General features: G+C 37.4%; 1 pseudogene; it reads right to left on the reverse strand.

Moving 5' to 3' along the window:
- The window catches only part of LOC136299567 (sodium channel protein type 5 subunit alpha-like), a 38,348-nt pseudogene extending 30,338 nt beyond the window's left edge, over positions 1–8,010 (reverse strand).
- Between the last annotated feature and the right edge of the window lie 9,508 nt (positions 8,011–17,518).

Consider the following 17,518-nt stretch of genomic DNA (forward strand, 5'->3'; position numbering starts at 1 on the left):
TGCACATATTTACATTTTACATATTTATTCTGACAAACACACTATAACTGAAAGAATCCTACAGAAGATTAAGTTATCACCATGCTTATCCCAAAATATAAGGAAGCAAAATTAAAGAACTTCTGAGGTTCCAGGCACATTTCGCAGATTTAGTTCTGGAACATTAGCTGAAGTTACACTGGATACAGTGCATAAGTACAAAAGGAAGCAAGACATTACAAATAAATGGCTTCCTAGTGGAAACAACTCATTTAGGGATCACCAGGAAACAGAGGAAAGAACAGAATGAATATTTATCCCTTTATAGCTTTTGCATAAGGCAACTATAACAGACATTCAGGTAATTGCTGTAGAATGAGAGATGTTAAGTTAAAACCCTTCTGCACAGTCTCTCAAGAAGATTTATTCCTAAAAAAAAAAAAAAAAAAAAAAAAAAAAAAAAAAAAAAAAGGGATAACCTCCTATGTTACACCAGATGGCAAAATTAGGCAACACAGAAAAAAGGGCATATGCTGACAGGCTCTAAGAAAAGGTAATGAAACTCCACAAAAGGCTGTGTGATACAATAGCAATCCTCAGTCTTCCTCAGAGGTCAATCCGAGAATTTTCAAGCCCCAGAACTAGATCACCACATAATTTAAACTTTGCAATCCTGCATGTTAGTATCCTTGGAAAAATAGAGAGCACATGGCCACTGAGGTACTTACTCAATCCAGCAGGCTTTTGCAAGAAGGTGAGGGATAGTCATGGCTATACAATTGAGTAACACAGTGCACGTAATAATGCAAAGAAAAAATGTGAATAGTAAGTTAAGGAAAAAAAAAAAACACTACATTGCAAAAAATAGAGTTCATACAAGTTGCTGATTTCCACACACAAAAACCACACAAGCATTCAAATAATTACTTTTCACTTGAATATGCTCAGAACTTGTCATGTGTCTTCCAAAGAAACTTATAACAGAATCACAAATTCTCCTGAGTTGGAAGGGACCCACAAGGATCACTGAAATCCAATTCCCATCCTTGCACAGGACCATCCCAAGAATCCCCTACTAAGATTAAACCTTCTCAGCTGTGTAAAATTCACGTTTTAAATATAAAAATGAATTATCTGCATGTGGAGACCGTTTCGGGAGTTAAGACGCTAGTGGGACATAACACGTTTGACATGTTCAGACAAGTTCACCTAAAAAGACCTATTTCCACTAATTAATCATTCCAAATAAAAGCAGAAAAAGCAGAAAGAGGGGAGCAGAATGACAAAAAATGGCACAGAATATTTTAAGATTTAAATCAGGGAAACCAATGAAAGGATATGAATGGATCAGAATTTTAATTGCTGTTTTTCTGACTGGATTAAAAGGACCAAATATAAACAATGCAGATGTGGCAGTAAACCGGAAAATAGTCCTCCTTTTATTTAGCACCATAAAAGTCTATATATGTAAAAAAAAAAAAAAAAAGATTCATAGTATATGAAACATTTAAAATAATTAAAAATTTCTGCAAAAATTACATGTTCAGTTTTTCAACTCTGCGTTTAGGTCTATATCTAACTGCAGTTAGTAGTACAGCTTTCCTTTATTCTTGCTTGGAGTTGTGACCTGATTACACACATTTTGAAGGAAAGACGGCAGCTCTATAGCTCTTGTCTCTCATTATTGTCTGAGAGATTCTCATAAATGGGAATGAATATGAAAAGCAAGTAATCATAATTGCTTGGTCAAAGTAATTAAATTACTACTCTGGGACTGTAACAATGGTCTTAATACCTTACTCTTGGACAGTTTTATAGGCTACAAGAGATTATTTACAAGATACACATTGTGTAGCACTGCCAAAATCCTGGGCAGTCAAAGCAAAAATTTTAATTTTGAAATATCTCTCTATTGTCATATAACACTGTAAATCCCCTCCAAACTACCTTAAGGTCCATGCAGCTCAGCACTTTTGCCATATAGTAAAAATGAAATCTTTTGAATGAAAAACACAGTTTCCCAACTTTAATAGAAATTTATTCAACTCATTCAACCTTAGTTCCTCTTCCTCAACAGTATCACTTCGATTACTTTGAGAAAAAAGTATCTGAAAAACCGAAGTCTAAAGCATGTTCTCTGAAAAAGTTATTACACTCCAACACCTTGCTGGTATACATTGAAACAGCAACTAGGACTGGATGGAACCTTTTGCTCTTCAGATCAAGTCTTCCTTGACAGTAGCAATAATTTAATTTAAGTACTTAATTTAGGAGGGATTCCTAGACTACTTTATACATTGCTATAGTCAGCATCACCAACCACCTTGGAATAGCATGGAGTATGTGCAATATAAATATGGAACAATAAACAAAGCAGTGAGACAAAAAAGTTACAGAAAATTAATTGAAGACAATGAAAATACATGGGTTAGCTACACAGAGTAATGGAAATATCTCAAATGGGCCTCCCTTAATTTGTATAGTATTTGTAATTCAGTGAAAGCATCTGCAATTCCAGCATGACTGACTGTTGGACAGGCACTGTTTATACAACAGGGAGTTCAGCCCCACAGGAATCAGACAAACTGCTCTGGAAAACAAAGCATCACTAATCTTAGAATATATTTACTATTAAAGTGCACTAATCACATATCATGTTTTCATAATTAATTTTGGTTCTTGACTGGAACTTAAAATATCCCTTCATTCCATAATGCAGAGCATAGCTTAAAACTCTCCCCCAAAAGCTGTCAGTAATGCTCAAAGGTCTGTCTACAAAACAATCAAACCCCAGCACCTCCTGAATAGAGTTTTTACTATTGAGAGTTCAGCAGGCAAAAATTTAAAAAATGCTTTGGGAAGTTTTAACCTTGTGATCACTGTAGTATGGATCAAAATCTTCCAGGGGTTCCCCAACCAGGTCTGCGGGAATGTCCCCATACAGAGATGGCAATGTTTTGCAGATTTTCAGGTCAAGCTGAGGAGTGAGTTTATCTTTTTCAGCTTCTTCATCCTTATTCTTCCCTTTAACTTTGACTTGTTCCTTTTTTTGGTTGGCAATCCTTTCCTCGATTGCTGCCAAGGACTCAGGGGTGAATCGTCGAAAATTGTTGGCTTCTGACGCCCAAAACAAGGGATCCATTTTTCCTCCTGAGTGTTTGTTTCTAGTACTAGAGGTGACTTAAGAAAGAAAGTTCTTGACCATTAGAAAATACCAGAAATAACACACAGTTTTAATATCTATTAGTTTTACTTCTCTGAAACTCTGTGTCAAAATAGAATAAAATAGAATAAAATAGAGTAGAATATGAATAGACTATTTCAATTGAAAAGAATCTACAATGATCATCCAGCCCAACTGCCTGACCAGTTCAGGACTGAATCAACTGCCCAAGTGCCTCTTAAACACTGACAAGCCTGGGGCATCAACCATCCCTCTAGGAAGCCTGTTCCAGTGTTTGACCACCCTTTTGGCAAAGAAATGCACCTTCATGTCCCATGTAAACCCCCTGCAGTGTGGCTTTGGACCATTCCCACATGTCCTGTCACTGGATCCCAGGGAGAAGAGCTCAGCACCTTATTCTCCACTTCCCCTCCTCAGGAAGCTGTAGAGAGTGATGAGGTCACCCCTCAGCCTCCTTTTCCCCCAAAGCAGACAAGCCCAAAGCCCTCAGCAGCTCCTCTCAGGGCATTCCTTCCAGTCCTTTCACGAGTTTTGGTGCCCTCGTCTGGACACACTCAAGGACCTTCTCATCCTTCCTAAATTGCAGGGCCTAGAACTGCCCACAGTGCTCCAGATGAGGCCACACCAACACCGGACACAGCAGGACACTCACCTCTTCTGACCAGCTGGTCCTGCTGTGCTTGAGGCACCCAGGATAGAAGGCAAAACCAACTAGAAGCACATTGATTTAGAAGAATGAGTAATGAAATACAAACCCAATAAAGATCAATTACTTAATCTGGATCTACCCTGTGCTATTCAGGTTACAGAAGAGATATTTTTTTCCTTTGCCCTTCCAACATGGAAGCATCAAAATCACATCTCTATCACAACTCTTGACAATCATCTAACTGTTTTTCACTTCAATCTTTAATTGTAGATTAAAGTAGTGGCAGCCTTGCACCTCAGTTACTGCTCCTCTGTACTTCCTGAAAACAGAATTTCTCCATGTCCCGACTCTAAGGCTCATCAGATCCATCCTTTCCACAGAGCAAGGCCAACACTGAATTTGGCTCAAGGCTTTGTCCAGTTGCATTTTCAATTATTCTGTTTGAGGCTTAAATCCTTGACAAAGGGGAAGGGTGGCATTGAGAAGCACTGAGGTGACAAGGCAAATCACTGTAAGTATTCAGTTACTAATGCCCAAATTTACCACTCTACTGTAGATGACAGCAATTTGCATGACACCAGTTCTCATCCACAGAAGATGAAGAAAATTTTGACCCATTACAGGATGATTTGTCTTTTGTAACTCATGTCAAAACTGATTACTTCCATTTAATAAACACTTTTGGTCATTGCCAAGTCTGTAAAACACTCTGCATTTTAGATTGCTGAGGTCCAGCTGTGCTACTCACTTCTTGGACCATGTTAGAGAATCAATACTCTCTTGCAATTACAGCTCTCTTCTTTAGATTCAGATATATTTATTTTAAAAGGATATGCAAGCAAGAGTGGTTGAGAAATTATTTTGTTGGGCTTTATGGGACTTGGGATGGGGTTTTTTTTCCTCCTCTGGGACTTTCCAAGCATGTTGAGATCTGATCAGGAACCGCAACTCAGAGATCAGAATTTACCATGGTAACAAAATGGAAGTATATAACCAAAGAACTGTTACTTTGCTAAACCACACAGACCCATTTCCAATTGAAAGCTCAAAAGATAAACTGAAAATCAAAATGTTCTTTTTTTTCCAATTTTTTAATAATCCTACGAAGATCACTTTTATGTTCAAAGCAGTTTTAAGGACAACAGAGAAACTCAGCTTTTAGGGAACTACATCAGCTGAAACAAATGAAGCAAAGAAAATGGTTTTAGCAAATACAAATCATTTTAGTATTAAGGATTTCAGAGCTAAGTTTAAAATAAAAAAAAAAATGAGACAAAAGCATTGATCAAGAGAAAAAAAATGCAACACATTCCCTCCAGCAACTGTGACCAGAAGTCATAGTTGGACAAATGCTCATGGACATTCATGAGAGGATTTCTTCAGCAGACCTGTACCAGAAATGTACTTGTGCTCACATGGAACAACAGACTTCTTGGCCTTTGATCAACTGCCAAGTATTTATAGACTGTGACTTGGCATACGAAAAAGGAAGCTAAGAAGATGTGACTGAAAAATCCTTCCAATACAGAGGACTAAAATTATATTAAAAAGACAGAGTGACTACTTGGAATTCCTGAAGTTCAGCTAAACTCAGCCACATCACCATATACTGCTCACAAGACACTGAGGTAAAGTGTTACTCTGAGAAAAAAAAATCAATTTTTGCATGGGACACAAAAGTTTCCCCAATAACTGATTCTGGGAGGGAAGATACAGAACAAGTTTTCTTAGTAGTAGCCTAAGCACAAGATTTATTCTAGAAACTGAGAGAAGAAACTTGGGAGTGTGACTACAAGTTAGTGCAAAGGAATCGTAGGTCAATGTGTACTATGTCAATATGCTGCAGAGGCAGATGCCAGACTGCAGTTCAGATCTGTTAAGTTCCAGTATAGCAAATGAAAGAAATCTGCATTTAAATTAAATTAAGAGTTGAAAATCCTCCAACAGGTTTTGATATCTCTGGTCCCGTAGTAGAGACCAATCCATCAGTAACAGATACAAATGCACTGGTACCTTCAGTTACTAAAGTACCATTTTCTACAGGACCAGGGATGCATAAATACACCTTCAGATTCAACTTACTTCTTCTAAATTAAAGTGGAAACTACTTAGTTTTCTCATCTTGGGAGGAAATGCATTCAGTGTACAAAGCTAGGCATTGCTTCAGGTTAGTCTCGCTGGCTTAAGGGTACTGCAAAAATGACAAAGAATATTTTTATGTCAAAACCCAAGGAATTCCAGATATACTGGTGAAATTTACTGAACAAATAACCTGCAAAGGTATTTTAATATATAATACCTGAAAGGGATGAACAAAGAATCATTAAGTGAAACACTTAAAGTAGGGCACTATTAAAGTACAATTTGCTACTAAAATTTCTTAAGATAAAGGGTTTGCAGACAGTCTTCTGGAATAGCAAAGCAATGCCAAAATGAGTCTATTAATACAATGTTTCAGAGACATGAATTACAAAATGCTTGCTGTAGAGATGGCAACTAGCAAATTTAGACTTTCAGACTGAAGAGCAAAATACACATTTAAGCCTTATATACGACTCCTTGATTCGGCTCCATTTGTATGAATTTCAGAACTCTTTTCAGCTCCTAAAAGCACAGAGTTCCTTTTAAATGCAGCGAAGAAATAGCCATCAAACTACTGACCATAAGATACCAAACAATCCACAAAAGTAGAATTGAAACTGATAAAACTCAGTAAAATACCATCAAAGTCAAAGGGGGATTTTTGAGATGTTTCTAAAAATAGGAAAGCTAGTAGGAACATAAATATAAAAATGTCCTTTGTGTTTCAATCTAGTTTTAGCATGGATTATAACCAATTCTGAATGCCAAATTACTTCTATCAACTCCATTGTCAAGGGCCACCCACTGAATATTTCCTGTGAGCACCTGGATCTGGAAAAAATAAAGGATAAACTAACTTTTAGTTTGGTTTTAGTGTGCATTTAGTATAATCTTTCACACGAGAATAAAGAATAAAGATGTGTTCACCTCTTCACCTGAAATAAGAAAAAGAAAAAAAAAAAAAAGAGGAAGCAGCTCACAGCTACACCTAATGAAAGAGAACAGGAATTCCCTGTTTTCTGTTCTGTACCTTGCCAAAAGTTTCTGCTATCACCTACTCAATTTCAATAAGCAGGAAAAAAAAGTCTGTTTCTGATCATCATTTTCTTCTGTTTAACTGTCAGTGATGGTGAACAGACTTGAGTCCTTAGTAAAATCCAGCTTGGACATTTTAGAAGACTACTGCTGTTTCTAAAATATCAGGCCATTTCTTCAACCCAGCACTTTGTCCCCCACTCTCCACTTCTCACTCATCACCCCATCTCAAGGAAAAGTTTGTGTTTGGATGGATTGAATAAATATCTACCTGTGCAGTTTTTCAGTGGGGTTTTTTTCAGTTGTTTGTCTGTTTATTGGGGGTTTTTTGTGTTGTTTGGTTTGATTTTTTTAACACATGTAATAGACAAATTATTCATAATATTAATATAATATAATATAATATAATATAATATAATATAATATAATATAATATACTCACTCATTACTTCCAAAATTAGCAATCTATGCAATGGACTAGACTGTGCATTACTAAAACACCCTGAAAAAAATCACTCACCAGTATTTTTGTAAGAAAAACATTCCAGACTTGTGTAGGCAAAGAAATTTTAGTATGTCAAGTTCAGTGTAACTAAGATTAGATAATACTAAAACAAATTTGAAGAATACTCTGCATGTGGATCTATAACAAAACAGAGCAGTCAGTAATTAATATGATAATAATTAATACAACAATAATAGTAATTAAATGATAAATATATCAGTGTTCAGCAAAATGATTCATTGATACATGTAAATTATAGGAAGAGCTACATGTTTACAGCAATGTAATGGTTTTACATTAATGACAGATTTTCTTACATAGATGCTCCCTGTACCTAAAATAAAACCATATCTAATACTTGGAAACATGTCTACACATATTTTATTCATATACAGACACACACATTTGGATACATATATCCCCAAATATTTGGATCAAATAGACATAGAATTAAATTAGGATAATCAGCAACTGAGTTTTCTCAGAGTATACAAATATTTAGCAAAACCAAAATACTTACAATATCCCTTTCAAAATAAAAAAGCTTTCACACTGATTTCTGCAGGTAATGTCGGCTGCTTGTTATCTCCAAGGAGACAGAAAGTCTTGGTTTTCTCACATTCACCTTTTCATTCCCAACAACATTATTTGTCCTGAGCCAGCTCCCATGCAGAAAGTTTTCTTTGTAGTGGGATGCCTGTGGGAGGGATGGAGGGAGGAGCTTGGTTCCTTTTCTGAAAACAGTAAATGAAATTTTCTGCTCTCACTGACAACACTGTAAGAAAGGGAAAAGTTCTTGGGTGATACTTTGGAAGAATAATCCCCAAAATATTAATCAATTATTTTCTTTCTGCTGAAATCAGAGCTACCTTTATTAAAAGCAAAGATGGATTTTTTTTTTTTTGTTCCATTGGAAATATATGTGTAAAATGGTAGGAAAGCAAAAGGTTTCCTATTTCACATTTCATTCCAAGCTTTTAACCATGCGGACATGCATTAAATATTGGCACAAAATTTGCCTTTTGTTAAAAGCTTTTGGTGAGAAATTAGAGTATATATTACTATTCTTCATTCGTTAATTTCCGCTTTTATTATTCCCAGACTCTGAGGTATGTTCATTACATCTTATACAGACAAAATCTGAAATTCAAATATACTATCTGTTATACACAAGACTAGAACCCAAAGTTCATTCAATAGCACATGGCAAAACCTCCATTAAAACATACAAACTTGTTTGAGCAAAATGAAAATCACAGCATTTATCCTCATATCTGAAATTACTAACACTTATTTTTTAAAAAGTGATGTATAAAGCCTGCTAGCAACAGGTATAGGACAGTAACACACCCACATTCACGGTAAGTTCTAATGCTAAGTCCAGTTACTTCTCCTAATTACATCAACAGAATCCATTACTGTCTGAAATTTCTTTTCTTCTTTATTAAGTAGAAAATAAATCTTTCCTATCATCTTTCCTGATGATAAGAGAGTTACTCTGGGTTTTGCTGGAAGAATTCTACTGAAGGAATTAAGCTCTCCTTAAAAGCCAGGCAGCACTAATGCACACAAAGAAATAAACAGTGATTAAACATTTTTCTGGATAGCTACAACTACAGATGGTTTTAAAAGAAATAAAACTCTAAGTGTTCTCTGGTGCAAGCAGCAACTGGAAATTTGGAGTTCCAGTATGTTATTTTTCTAGAAAGCAAGACAAGTTCAATTAAGAGAGCAGAATTTTAAAGATCACTCATGCATCACTCTATAAAGGCACTATAACTGCTACATTTACAATGCTGTACCAGCTAATACCACTAAATGCAATAAAGATCCCTACCTGCACGTATTTATTCTGCTGTATCTTCTCCATCCATCTGCCCCTGTGAAAAATGGGGCACAGGGGATGAACACAGACCTCAACACAACAAAAAGAACTGCACTCCTTCTGTACACTGCAATGTTTAAAATCCAAAAAGCCCAAGCTCAGAGAAGAAGATTTTTTTCTCTTTGGCAGTTTAGGACTCGCAGCTAACCACAAAACACTTAGACCAAGTTACTTTTCTTGTGCTGCAGTGGAAAATTTCCTTTCTCCCATTAGGAAGGCAATCTCTTATGGTGGGGAGAGGGCAGAAAACCAGCCTCAGAGTAACAACACCCTCTTCTTCCCTTTTTCATTTATTATTCCTGTGGAAATAGGAGGAGGAAAATTAAGGAAATAAAAAAGCTGATGTTTAACAACAAAAAGATAATGTTCATTATATAAATTACTAAAATTAAATTCATTACAGAAATTACTGTTAATTTATCCACCATGCTCTTGACATGGATCTGTTTCCTCCATTAACTGCAAAGTACAGCACTTTTCTTTTTACTTTTTATTGCCGGAGCACAAGACAGATATTTCTTGCTGGTAGCATTAGCACACCACCATTAGTTTAATGACTGAGAGTGTACAGATGTCAAGAGCTGAAAAAACCAGGTTTTTGCATAATTAAATGTATCTTGTAAGTGTGCCATAACTCTAAACATTAGCTGCCACTTTAAATTACAGATCAGAAATTCAGACATGAAGGATATCGAGGCATCTGACAAGTCATGCCCACTGCATGACCATCTTGTCCTCAGATTCCCTCCTGCCTCCTCCTCCACTGGCTACCACCTACTGAGAAATGCTCCATGGTACAATTCCAGAAATCTGTGTCTCCTGTTCAGTGGGATAACAGACACACCACCTGTGCCTCTGTCTCAGAGGGAGAAGGGTTCATGCAAGGTCTCTCTTCTTATTTTTCCCATTTATAGGAATGGGACAGCTCTTTAAGTTCCTAAATAATTCAGCATTATTTACCTCCTTTTCCTGTCTGACTGGGACTTTTCCTCAATAACTTGCCAATCATGGAACCCCTGCTGTAGGACACCTGAAATTAAGATCATCAAAAATCTCTTTCTCACTGCATTACCCTCCAAGATGCATCTGTATTATTAAGATACTGTGTCTCTGTATTATTACTGTATTATTAAGATACTGTAATTACAAATTACAGTGTAATTTGTCTAAAATTACAAGCTGGACACAAGATCCCAGATGGACACAAGAGATAATGGAACAAGAATATCAAACAAACAAGTCATTGCCATCAGTTGATGTAACTGTAAATCTAATCCTGAAATTTGTGTACTGACCTCTCCAATAGTGTCTTTGCATGATTCATACAAGCATAGAAAGTTTGAGTAAAGAAGTGTTTTACAAAATAAATGCATTTATCAAAAAATTAATGGAAGAATCAACATCACTTTACTTACAGGTTAAAAAACATCCTGTAACTTTGACCATAACAGTTGGAGGCAAAATTACTTGAGCCTGAGAAAGATATTTCATGTTTTCAAGAAACAGCTCCTGCAAAACAAAATCCATAACTAGATCGTGTCGTCCACTGACAAGGAATGCTATTGAATTTGATATAAACTATTTTTTTTCAGTGTTTTAATTTAGGTCAAGATTCTCACAGAGACAAATCACGACTGTTAATTACAGAGTTTATGGTTCTGGTTCACCGTCCATTAGCCAGCACCAACCACAAGTGAGTCTGAGACAAACACAGCCATGCCAATGATCCTCCATTAGAATCAGCAAATGCAAATCACTCCTCACCCAGAAAACCCACAAAACACAGAAAATTCAGCTGTGCACATAACAGCAAAGTGGTATGAACACAGACACCAAAATACTCTCCTGAAAGCAAAATCTCAGACTCTGTAGAGCAGGGAATGGAAACCATGTCAAAAGGAGCACAGGGAGATTTTGGGTTTTCATGAAGATAACTGCACCACAGTTATCTGTGGTATAATAGAGGTTGTCTCTTTTGGGCTTAATGAAAATAAACACCAATCATAATCACAGCAAAAAGCTTTTATTAACAAAAATGAGATGCTATTTTTGCCTCCTTACAATATGTAAGGAAAAAATGTTTTCCAAGTGATTTTAGAGGTAAAAATCAGAAAGTTCCATTAATGAGGAAGAACTGTTTAAATGTTGTAAACCTGAACAAGTGATTGCGTGACAGACAGAATTTCTCACCAGAAAATCATAAAGACTTGCAGATGAATGAGAGCTCTAACACTGGAAGGCTCTTCAAGCTGAAGTTAAGACTAGTCAAATGTAGACCAATAAAATGGCACCAGTATTTAACAGGATGGACAATTTCCTACTGAAACAAGTTGTGAGCACTAGTGGCCTTCTCAAATACTCAAAATCATTAGTGTCTGACAGCATCAGTAAACCTTTGTTTTTGCATCCCCACCTTGCTTTATGTACGCAAGGAATTCTCAGCAGATTTTTGGAGGGCAATAATTCATCATAACATGGATCTTGAGCAGAGTTACAGTTGCTAACTCTGAGGCTAACAGCTCATAAATGATATTTCTTACAAATTTATGTTAAAAAAAGTACTTCACTGCTCACAATAAAATTTCATATTTCTTGGTAATTCAAGGATTTGCATTGGAGACACTTGCAACGAAAATTATTTGCAGAGATTTCTGTTTATTCCAGCTGCAATTTCAGAGAATTTGAAAAGCTCCTTCCTGTCTGTAACCTGAACTGACATACAAGGAGTGCAGTGCCCACAATTTGAGGCACTATAACCTCTGGAATATCACATTAAGAGTAATCTCTAAGTAATGCACACACATTTATTACAATGCAAATTCAAATGTATCCTTCGTGGGCTGAACTAATTCAGCTGCTGGCCAGAAGCTTCAGGATTCCCCTTAATTTTGAGGGTGACTAATTTCAAGGCCTAGATGAGATTCCAGGAATGTCTTACAAAATATCATAACCCTGGAACAAGAACAAAAGTAATAGGGGACATCAGGGAAAAAAAAAAAAAAAAAAAAAGAGCTGGGGAAATAGAGAAATACATCTGCTTTGTTACACTTGGAACACAGAATAACTAAGTATTACATATGCAGTAATGCCAAAACAATACACAGAGAAAGTAATATACAAAATCTCCAAAGGCATGAGCCCAGAAAAAATGAGGGTCTTTGGCAAATTATCCGTGAGATAAACAAAATGCGCAACTCAATCGCCCTTAGAAAAAAACGTGAGAGTGTAAAGGACAAGCTGTATTTATCAACAAAATAATTTGCATGATTGCCATTTCCCTTTTTTCAGGCTGCACAATTAAATAAGAAATCGACAGACATGAAATTTGGTATTTGGTAAATAGCTAATTGACTTTACAGAACAACAGGAAATAGCTGTTATGGTAAGTACACATTAAACACACTGTTACACAAAGTAGCTTTCTGCCTAATGACCTAATGTACACTGCAGAAGTCTGAAAATGATCTCAGTGCCTGAAGTTCAAGTTATTCCATCTGTTTCTTCTTAGTGCTCTGAAAAACAGTATTAGTATTTTTGAAGCATTTTACATTTCTCCAGAGTCAGATGCTAAGAGCAAAATACTGCTGTTACAACCTCTGAAAGATTTCCAGCATTTCTGATGCAGTCTCATTAACACAGTTTATGAAGTCTCACCTTTTATTGTATGGGCCTCCAAACATAACCATGAAATGAGAAACACCAAGAGCCCTAGAAAAGGTTGAGATATTTGGTTTCACACCTATTTCTTACTCTACCTCCCTGTATGATTGAAGTTCAAATTTCAACATGTTGAGAATGCAACTCATAAAAAAACTAACATGGGGATGTTTTTGTTATTGCTGTGCAAGGCTTACACAGAGCCTGCTTTTCCTGCTGCCACACTGGCAAAGGAGGCTGGGGGTGCACGGGAAGAGACACAGCCAGCCTCAGGTGACCCAAACTGACCAAAGGACGCTCCAGACCATGTGACATCATGACACTATGTGACATCATGCTCGGGGAAAAGCAGAGGGAAGAAGGAGGAGGAAGGGGGAACATTCGGAGTGTTGGAATTTGTCTTCCCAAGTCACTGTTCCACATGATGGGGCCCCTCCCTCTTGGAGATGGCTGAACACCTGCCCAACCATGGGAAGCGGGGAATTAATGTTTTGGTTTTCCTTGCTTGTGTGCATGGCTTTTGCTTTCCCTATTAGACTGTCTTTAACTCAACCCATGAGTTTTCCAGCTTTTGCCCTTCTGATCCTCTCCCTGGTCCTGCTGGTGGGGAAGTGAACAAGTGGCTCTGAGGGGATTTGGCTGTTGGCTGGGGTGAAACCACAACAATTCCTTATTCCCCAAACACTCCACCCACTGAATCCACCTCTCTCCAGTTCAGAGAGAAGGCTGTTGTGTCAAGGGCTTTACAGAAACGACATCCAAGCCCTTCCCCTGCCCACTAATGTGGTCACTCCGTCACAGAAAGCCACTGGGGTGGTCAGGCAGGACTTGCCCTTGGTGAAGCCGTGCTGGCTGTCCTGAGCCACCTCCCTGTCCCCTGTGTGCCTCGTTACAGCTCCCAGGAGGATCTGTGATCACCCCAGGCCCAGAAGAAAGGCTGACAGGGTGGGAATTCCAGCATTCTCCTTTCTCTTTCAAGACAGGCACAAAATGTTTCTCTTTTCCCAGTTACCTGGGACTTCACCTGACTGCCAGGACTTTTCAAATACCTTAGAGAGAGGCTTGGCAACTACATCAGACAAATCCTTTGGGATTGGGATTGTACCTCATCAGGTCCCATAGACTTATGTACATTCAGGTGTCCTGAACCTGATTGTTACTCACACTGGGAAGCTTTTTTGTTACAGCAGTTATAAATTAACATAAATTTAAGGCATCTCCTAAGACAAATTTGAAAAGTGTTTATTGTTTGTTTGTTGGTTGGTTTTTATATAAAACGAAGTCTTGTTTTGTTCAGTTTAGTCATGTGCTGGCTTCAGGCTAATGGTAGCTGCCGAAGTATTTCAGATGCTGTCATGCACAAAGTATGGAGATTTATTGGATTCAGGGCTGGAAAAGAATGAGGCAAAGTGAAGTTTTCCCTGAAAGTAAATACTGAGCAAATGCCTGACTACATTTCACTAGACATTAGTCCATTAAAAAGCTGATGACTTCTTCTCATAATATAGTCATTTTCATGCATACACTGATTTCTTGTCTTGTCTTAGAGGTAGTGAAATCCTGATATTAGTTTTGTGTTATTCTTTGATAAAATGAAATACTAATTTCATTCACAAACCCCAAACACCACTTCATCATAATCATCAATGGATTGTTCATTTAATAAAGATAATACTGTGTCTTTAAGAGCAGTCAGCATCTTTGGTGCACTTGATTTGAAACTGAATTTGTTTATAGACAGAGAAGCTCTGCTTTTTTTACATTTCTATGCAATTTAAAAATGGGATTTCCTCTTTTCTTTTTTTTTTTCTTTTCTTTTTTTTTCATCAAAGAACTTCCAAGTAGATTGTGGCTGCTATTAGTGTATATAATGCAGTGTTTGTTCAGCCTGTCAGGTCATTAAATTCAAGGTGAAAAAATGCACAGTGATGCCTTTGTATCACCGAACCATTGTGGTCAGAAGAGATCTCTGGAGATTGCCTGGTCCAACAAAGATCACATTGAGGGCTGCCAAAAATATGAGTATCGTAATAGTGATAATTTCCTGGTTTCTGTGTGTATGTTTACCAAACCTGAACTAAAAGCAATATTACATTAAAAAAACATGGTAGGCAATGTTTTCTTTGTTATGCAGGAAACCTTCCAGCCTTTCATCCTGTTTGTGTCATTTCCTAGTGGGAAAGTGGTAAGATGAGTTGGTCTGTAACATTAGCTGTTTGCTTTAGGTTTTGGAAGAGAAAGAATATGATGTTTATATGAGTCTAGGGATTATTTTTTAATTTCCATGAAAATCTGATCTTCTTAGACTAGATTGTGAATTTCTGAGAACACTGCAGTGAGCAAACTGCTGCTGAGCCAAAAACGAAGCGGTAGAGAACCAAACAGGTCTCAGGAGTGAAGCCAGGATGTTGAGATAGGGAGAGAAGGAAGAATGGAAATGCCCAGAATGTCAGCATGGAGTGAATAAACATTGTAATGAAGAGTAAGTCATGTAAATAAGAGTATAAAGATTATATTTCCTTAATAACAGTGACTTCTAGAGTGCTGTGGGATTTCCCAGCTTCCTCTGTGTGCTGCTGCATTCTCTCTTGTAAGGCTTGGCAGTCACAGAATTAAAATGCTAAAAGATTTTAGAAATACACTGTAAGAATGATTTGGAGCCTGAGAAGTAGGACTTTGTCCAGTGGAGAGAAGATGAAAGGAAACATGATAGCAGGACAAATAGTTAAGAAGAAATGTGGAACAAACTCATCTTCATGTCCAGGAGGAGTGGACCAAGAAGCAACAGGCTGAGACTGCAGCTCAGGAAATTCAGATGAAGCCCAAGAAAACCCTTTTCAGGCAGTGAGAACAGTGACACAGTAGAGTATGTTGCAGATGAAGGAATCACCATCTGTTGCAACTAGGGACTAAACAGATATCTCCAGAAATTACATCAGTGGAGTTGATGCTGTTTTGGGATAAATGAACTAATTGGCTTTAGGACATCATTCTCAACTCCATTTTTAAAAAATATAATTATACAACTACAAGTACAAAATGTTTTGCATTTAAAAAAGGCCTCACTAATCCTCCAGGAAAAGCTGTAATAGGTTCTCTGCTTGGGATAAGAGCTACAAAAATTCAAGATATAAAGACAAGCATTTTAAGATCAGATAATCATGGAAAAATACCCAAAGGACATGGTAGATTCTGCATAGCTTGAAACCAAAAATGTTGTAGGCTATATATAATTTATGGGCATGACTCAGATGCAACTGTTTGAAAATACTGTATTTAGGCTGTGCTTTATGGGATGTGAAACTTGGTGATCTAAAATATGATTTAAATGTTTCGAGTGACTAAAATCTCCTGAGATATCATATTCCACGTCTGCATAAGGAAGGCATTCAAGTAAAACAACCCACAGTTTTAGACTCCATCATGTCCAAAATCTGCTGTAAAAACCACAAAAATACATTCACATAAATAATGTACAATGAGCCCAGTCTTTGCAGTGGTTCTCTGGAAGTGCTGTGTCTGTAACTGCAACTCTTGCTGATGGATTAAAGGAGAGAAAATACTACTGTAGCATGAAGTTTATCTTAAATTTGCTTAATCTAACCAGTAAATACTGAACTCTCGTTCAGCTATTAGGAATAAAATCCTCACTGTGAGGATGGTGAGGCACAGCCTGTCCAGAGGTGCTGGGGCTGCCCCTGGATCCCTGGAATTGTCCATGGTCAGGCTGGATGAGATTTGAAGCAACCTGGGATGGCAGAGGATGGCACTGGATGAGCTTTAAGTTCTTTTCCAACCCAAACCATTCCATGATTCTGTGAAACACTGAAGTTAAGGAAGGACTTTGGCCGAGGCAGATCTCATTTCACAACCATACACTCCACCTGCAACTCGGATGAGGGCACTGCTCAGCGCTGCTAGAAAAAGTGATCTGTATCAAAACAAGCAAAGTTTAAATCAGCAGAAGTAATAAATATTCTTCTCTTCTACTTAGCCTTGCAGCCAGCATTGAAGAAGAGGAGGAATACCTGAATACATAATTTCATCCCTAACCCCTTATATTTTATCTCTCACAGTATTCTTTTTTCACTGATGAACCATTAGCACCTTTACTGATCTACCACAAAGAAGAAACCAGTCTAACAAATGGTGTGCCAAGGACAAAGTCTTGTACACATCTTCATACAGCTCCTCACCCAGAAGATACAGACACACAAAAATTATGAGTTTGAAGGGACCCACAAGGACGATTGATGAAGTCCAGCTTTTAAGAGAACACCCCATCCAGGGATCAAACCCACGACCGCGAAGTTATCAGCACCATGCTCTAACCAACATCCCTACTTCTTAATCGACAAGAATATCCCACAGAGAGAAATCTCTGGCTATTATTAATGAAGTACAAAACTACTGATAAAAGACCGCCTGATTATTACTGACAGCTGAAACCGCTGATTTTGTTCATTCGAGTGGGCCTTTCTTATTTCAACATAGGCCTTTCGCCGCCACTCGAGACGAAGCAAAGCGGGACTAACACACCGC

The sequence above is a fragment of the Chamaea fasciata genome, unplaced genomic scaffold (genome assembly GCF_029207755.1).
Source record: "Chamaea fasciata isolate MVZ Bird 193981 ecotype frontalis unplaced genomic scaffold, bChaFas1.0.hap1 SCAF_1, whole genome shotgun sequence".
Classification (NCBI taxonomy): domain Eukaryota; kingdom Metazoa; phylum Chordata; class Aves; order Passeriformes; family Sylviidae; genus Chamaea; species Chamaea fasciata.